The sequence below is a fragment of the Lycium ferocissimum genome, chromosome 11 (assembly GCF_029784015.1).
Source record: "Lycium ferocissimum isolate CSIRO_LF1 chromosome 11, AGI_CSIRO_Lferr_CH_V1, whole genome shotgun sequence".
Taxonomy (NCBI): Eukaryota; Viridiplantae; Streptophyta; class Magnoliopsida; order Solanales; family Solanaceae; genus Lycium; species Lycium ferocissimum.
Genome location: NC_081352.1, coordinates 55,191,104 through 55,198,334, shown reverse-complemented (window position 1 = coordinate 55,198,334; position 7,231 = coordinate 55,191,104). Strand labels below are relative to the sequence as shown.

The window sequence follows — 7,231 nt, the reverse complement described above, 5'->3', positions numbered from 1 at the left end:
GTTCATCAATTCTCCTTTAGTGATCTTCATCATTAATTCTGATTAGGACTAGATTTAATAGGCCAACACCTCCTCCTGTCGGCGTGTTGCCAAATCCTCACGTATGTAGGGCCATTATTTGAGAAAAAAAAAGATCTTTTTACTCAAAGAAATTAATATTATTTTAAAACAACTCAATCCTCAGCTTCAGATTCGGTTCTTAGTAGATCGTCTCAGCGGTCAGCTTACAGTCTCGGTTCTCAACTTATGTTAGTTTTCAAACTTTATATGATTTTCATGTTTATTTGTGAAAACATATTTTCGCGGCTGATCACGCTTCAGACACCACCAGTTAGCCCAGCTTGCAGTCGAGCTTATCCCACATATCTTCCGGTGGGAGATCCCTCTTTTAGTTTAAATTTCCCAGTTTTTTAACTATTCCGGAGAATCCCCCAAAGAAAGTTTTGTATTTACTATTCTTAGAGGCTCAGGACTTAACATAGTGGATATTAATAGTTTCAGTCACAATTAGACATTACAATATTCTTAACCATGATTAGAATTCTATTTGAATCCAGAGTTTCACACAGCTTAGTTAATTAGTCTATTAGTCAGTTAGATACAGTGTTTCCTCGACGGACAGTTAGAGCCGGATGCCAATCACGTCCTACCCCAGAATGGAGGCATGACACGTTATTAAGCTCATCAACACATAAATTGCAAGCATGGAGTTGTGTACTTAATTACAACAATGACTACTTCTTAACATCACCAAGAAAGCTAGAACAGTTTGTATAACTGTGAGTATAAGAAGTATGATGGCCGCCATAGTTGAAGCTCCTGCCCAAGGACTTTGAAAATAGTTGTGCCTCAAACTTGCCATCACTTGATTCCATGGTTTTTCACATTATTGAATCAATTTTCTGCATTCTTCTCTGTAAAATAAGTCGGTGATTGTCACCCCATTTGAAAGTTTCTTGAAGATGTTGGCCACTTCTTTGTCATCTCCTAGGTCATTAAGGATGATTCCAGTTTGGCGAAGCAAATTCACATCTTTATGTGAACGGATAAGTTGAGTCATTAGATGTGCATAATTTGAAAAATAAGGATATATGTTAGACGAGTGTTGCTCATAAGCTATCAAATTGCTCATTAAGGTGTCTGTACTATCCTCCATAATGAAACAAGGGAATTCCATTAATCCGTTTTCGAACTTGAAAATGAATAATGTTGTTTTATCCACATCATTTTCTTCCTCAGATCCTATTTTTAAGAAGCTAACTCCAGCGTCATAAAGTTCTGTTGCACTTGGAATATGATAGCATTGCTATAAACCAAGGACATTGGGGATTTCTTTTGACCTGGTTAATTGCAAAATCTTGCCACAAGAACTTATCTTGCAACATTCGCTTCGCATGCTAGCATTCGTAGTTTTCATCTCTGATGGGCGACAAAAGATGCGTACCGCATGAACTAAATGGTTGACTCGTTATTCATTAAAATCATCAATTTCTGATCTAGGTAGAAGTGTCACCTTTGGGAAAGTATTAAGTAATGTCTCTCTCACCATATGCAAGAAGCTTGCTTCTGTAGGATGCTTTGTCATGTCATGAAGCATGGTGAGGACAAAGAAAGGGAGTTGGTTTTCCAGTAACATCGTGTCTCGGCGTACTTGATCCATCATCCATTGCAAGTTGATGATTTTGTCGCCATCTTCTCTTTTCTCGACTTCACAACGCTCTCGAATAAACTCAACCACAAAACAACCATCTAGCATTAACATTTCCGAAAATTTGCAAACAGTATCACTGTCAAGGTTATCATCATAACACTTTAGTGCTTCATCTTTCTTTTTCTCCAATATGCTAATGCAACTTTCCACATCAAGCCCCTCTTTCCGCCGGAGAACCGTCGTAGGTACAACAATTTGTATTTTTCCATCCAGCCAAGTTCAGGATTCCTTTTATGGTAAGGACCAATGGAGATCAACATTGGCATATAAGCATCTCGATTTGATTTTTGTAGCCCCACATTTACTTTGAATATGGTCGCGGCTCTGATGCATGTATTGTCCAAATCCTTAAATCTTTCATCAAAGATTTGATTTGAGGATTTCTTTGTTTGTAACACTAATTGATCTTGACCATTTGTTTCCTTTATCTCGATTAAATGATCGGCTTTCCTCCCTTCTTCTATCTGTAATTAGTGGAAAAGAGTCTTAATTTTCTCTTTTTTACATTTTCCTTTTTTAAAACATAAATTGTTAGTAGTACTAAATGATGACCAGACAGAACAAAAGGCAAAGACTGAGGGACTGTTTGGCGTGGAGGAAAACATTTTCAATATTTGTTTGGTTAAAATGTGTCCTAAGCACTTTGCTTATGAAAACAAGGGTCCTTAAAATTTCATGAAAATGACTATTCTTTAAAAAATATGAAAATAAACAAGTTCCATAAATGGCATTTCATGCTGATTGTCTCTGTTATATCCCGCATTTTGCACGTCGGAATATTTTAAGTTAGTTGCGACAAGTTAAAGACAAGGCTATTTTCCGATTTTGTTTTAAGGCATAAGTCGCTTATGATTTCATTGGATGGAAATATTAAGGAAAATTTGGGGTTTAAAGTGCAATTATGGAAACTAATATTTCATGAAATATATAATACCAAAAGTGAAGTTTTAGAAACTAAATATTCATGAATTAAGAAGGTCATGTGGCCATGCACATGACTAATGTGGGCCATGGGCCACTTGGATGTATAACATAGCTTATAAAAGATGATTAATTAATCATCTTCATCATATGATCATCCTAGAAATTTCATGAAACATGGAGAAAGAGAGAGAGAGAGCCTATTCGCCATGGCTTGGCCGAATATGGTTCCCAATTTTTCATCAAGAAAGAAATAATTTCTTCTAGTTTTCCTACCAAATGGAAGGTCCTTATTAACATGGGATAGTTGTTGGAGCAAGCAAACTCTCTTTTCATGCCAAGTACAACACTAGCCGAGTGAAGAACAAGTGGGAAAGGTAAGGTTCAACCTCATTTTTCATGTGTTGTGGATGGTTTGTACATGTTGTGGTATGTAGAAATGAATGAAACTCATAAAATGTTGGAGTTGATGTTTGGCCGTGTATGTTGGATTTGGCCGTGTGCGTTGTGTTGTGTAGTAAGAGAAGCACTAATTTGTTTAGCGTTTGGTTGTTGTCGTTATGAATTCTATGATGTAAAATGAAGTTTAATGATCCAAGTTGAAGATTAAAACCGCGTGGGCTGATTTGAGAGTTAATGTGACCTTAATGTAGCTCCTTGAGTTTGTGAGAATAATGTTGTTAAAGTGTGGTTTGTTGGTGTAGTTTGTGAATTTTGAAGAAAGAAATGTGTTGTTGTGGTTCCTATGGAAGTTGGAAGGTTTCGGGTGGCTTGGTATGTTAGTTAGGTTATTTGAATATTGTGCGGGTTGCTTGAAATGTTTTTGAATCTTGATTGAATGACCTCGGATTATTACCTGAATATGTAGGCATTGATGTTAGTTTGAATATATGTAGTTGAATTGAACATAATTGGAATGTTGTCGAAATATGTGGAGAAGAATTATTAGCGTTATAATGCATTTTGAATTGATTGTTAATGTTGTTAGAATGGTTGTTGGCATTGTTGTTGAAGATTTGGCCGAGATAAATTCTCGGGGTTGTCGTATTTATAGGGGAAATGCTTGCCCAAATTCGTGAATTGGGTGCTAGTTGGAATTGAATTCCTAAATGCCTTAAACTAATATTCGATATCTATTGACGTTGCGTAGACCTTGGAGAGTCGAGACTTGAGTTGGATTAGCTTAGGAAGCGACCAAGGTATGTAAAGCTCAACCTTTCTTTCTTTTGGCATGTCTTAGTTGAAAAGTAAGTTATGGCACGCACCCCGAGGTAACTCTATTCCTGTGACCCGAGCATGTTTATGATCCTTATTTGTTTCTTGGTACCCGTACTCTTAATGTAATCGAATTATGGTTCTTATGTCTTTTGCATGATTAGATTTTAGAAGTTGCATAAAAGTTTTGTTCCTAAACGACTCCGAAACTACGAACGTCCGTAACTTTCACAGAAAGGCTCGGATCGCTTCGTTGTGGTCGTAGAAAGTCCTAAAATGTATAATGTCCGTAACTTTCCGAGGCGGACTCGAATTGGCTTGACGTATGACTATGATCCCTATGGTTCTCTAATATGTTTATGATGTTTGTTATGTTTCCGAGTAACGTCCGAAAGATATTTGATATAACTATTGTCCGACTTTCAAATGACGTTCCGTTTAGACTACTTCATTGAGTCTCTGGAAACGATTTATGTGCATATGGTTTCTCACTACTCTGCTCGTGCATGCCTCAATGCATCTTTCACCGAGTCCCGGCCGGGGTACGTATTCGTGCACATTCCACCGCATTGTTCACCGAGTCCCTTACTAGAGGAGCCGGGTACGTATATATATATATATATATATATATATATATATATATATATATATATATATATATATGATGAGATGGGGATGGCGGCCAGGATGGCATACCGAGTCCCTTGCTAGCGGGGCCGGGACACGCTATTCACCGAGTCCCTCACTGTAGGGCGGGTACGGTATATATATATGTATATATATATGCATGCATACATGATTATGATATGATTTTACTCACCGAGTCCCTCGGCTAGAGGCCGGGTACGTATATATGTACGATGATATGATGACACGATTATGATATGATTTTACCAACCGATACATGTATATGCATGATAAATGTTTTAAAAGGCAAGTCTTATGATTTTCCGGTCGGTGTACTTGTTTCGTAATTCCTACTTCGATTATGACCCCGTTTTCGTACTCCATGCTTTACATACTCGACATATTTCGTCGACCCCTTTCTTCGGGGTCGCGTTTCATGCTTAAGCGCGCAGGCACACCTGATTTGTCCGAAGATATTAGTAGAAGATGTTCCACTGGATTGGCGAGCTCCGGTTCCTCCGAGCGCCGCCGAGTCGAGCATTATGTTGTGACAGCTTTGTTCTATGTTAGAGACTTTGCGAACGAAGTGTCGTGGGTATAAGATGTCGGTTATGTAAGCGGCTATGTAAGCCGACGTGATATTACGCATTGTATTATAAGTTCTACATGTTTTTATATGTTACAGATTTTCTTTGATTCGAGAAAGGTAAAGAGGCATGTTATTCTTCGAAAAATTTTCGGTATGTATTTGTGTCATGATTTGAAAGCCAGCGTGATTATGAGTATTAGATGAGTTAGCGGGTTCGCTCGGCCCTAAATAAGGGTCGGGTGCCCATCACACCCTAACAGAAATTAGGGTGTGACAGTCTCCTCTCCAATCCCAACACCCACGCACTCTCGCCTCCCCCTTCCACCCCTTTCCCCTCCCACCATCCCACCCCAACCCCCACTACCTCCCCATCACCCCACCCTCCAACCCCATCTCACCCTCATAGTGTTTGTCTATGTTACATTTATAGCTGTTGGGACAATAGTTTCTGCTTACTTACAAATACCAAGAGAATAAGTAAAAAAATCACTTATTTTCTAGGAAAACATTTTCCTTCATACCAAACACACCTGGAAATTTACTTTTTCATTTCCAGTAAAGACTGTAATTTTGAGAGCAAACATCTGGAAATTTTTGAGTTAAATTTCTCAAGTTTGAGTGTGAAAATTGATTAGAAAAGAAGTATACGAGGTTTACACCAAATTAATTGACAGTGGTCTCGTAAACGAGTGAAAAGTACTTTAAATACAAGATATGTGTCTTTAATTTTACACACATATTTATCATTTAATCAATGATTTAATGGTATGCATTTTTACTTTAGTTTTTAATTACTAAGATTAATTTGCTTAATTTAGTATGAACACCGAATACAGATAAATTTTCAAATTCCTTAATGCACACACAACCTACTTGTTCCTTTTACTCCCTCCGTCACTTGGCCACTTTTCCTTTTGCATGCCCCTTAAGAAATCATAAATAAAAGATGTATTTTACTACCTTACCCCTGTCTCTCTCCAATAAATACATTCTAATCAATATTGACTATTTTCAAGAAGATTTAATAATAAGGGTAGGGTGAGAAAGATTTAATTAATTTTATCTTGGTTTTATAAATGAATAAGTAATTTGAGACATATATTTTTGATAATATGGCCAATTAATATGAGACGGAGGGAGTATATTACTACTATATATGTAAGTATAGAAACAGATACCTCATCTTTTGTAGCTTCAGTACTTAGAGGAGGTTGATCAATTAGTACTGGAAATTGGTGATCTATTGGGACAATCTCAGTATAGTGCGCCATCCCTCTTAGATAACTTTCCTGAGACTATAATTCAAATTAGAAAAAAGAAAGAAAAAGAAATAGAGATGGTTAATAAATGGGTACTACTGTAGGAAACTCTTACTCAAATCAGAGATGGGCCAATTTCAAACCAATTCATTGTATTAGGAAGCTATAAGTGGAGGTTGATTCCAAATTGCTTGGTTGATTGGATTTAAACACTAAACAACCAACTCCCCCCCCCCCCCGGGGGACATCACGGAGAGCATAAAAAAGGCATAAAATATAAACAGACCCTCAAACTTGGGCTCAGCTAGCATGTATACCCTCCAACTTTAGGTGTATACAAGTAGGCACCTCAACTTGTACTCCACTTTGTCAGTTGAATGCTCCAACTTAGATCATCTATATAGACACCTCCAAAATTTATGTGCCACGACAACATTTGTGTTTATATGTTCAACTTTATACAAGTTAAGGTGCCTACTTGTGCGCACCAAAGTTGGATGGCGCAAGCTGGAAAATACAGCACTACCTTAATTTTTGGAAGGTAATAAAGTTGCAGATGGATCAGCAAACTGGGGACTACTATATATGCACATATACTACTTGGATTAACAATTTCCAATTTCTCCCTAAGGCAGTAAGAGGGTAACTCAATATGGACAAGATGAGCTTTCCTTCTTTCAAGATGAAGAACAGTAAAAGTTTCTTCTTTGATAATAGTAGCATGTATAGATTTTATACCTTTGATGTTCCTTGAGGAATAACTTTTGTATAGAGAGATGATTGTGCATCTCAGTCAGTACTGAAATCCTGCTTGTTGTATAGATTGGAGCATATTCCATTCTTAAATAGGTACAGGGAGGTTTGTAACTTTTTGTTATATATAAAAGAACATCCACTCTCAATAGAGTT

General features: G+C 37.3%; 1 pseudogene; it reads right to left on the bottom strand.

Annotated features, from left to right (window-relative positions):
- Positions 1-508: 508 nt before the first annotated feature.
- LOC132038493 (UPF0481 protein At3g47200-like) lies at positions 509-6,334 on the bottom strand (annotated as a pseudogene).
- Positions 6,335-7,231: the final 897 nt, after the last annotated feature.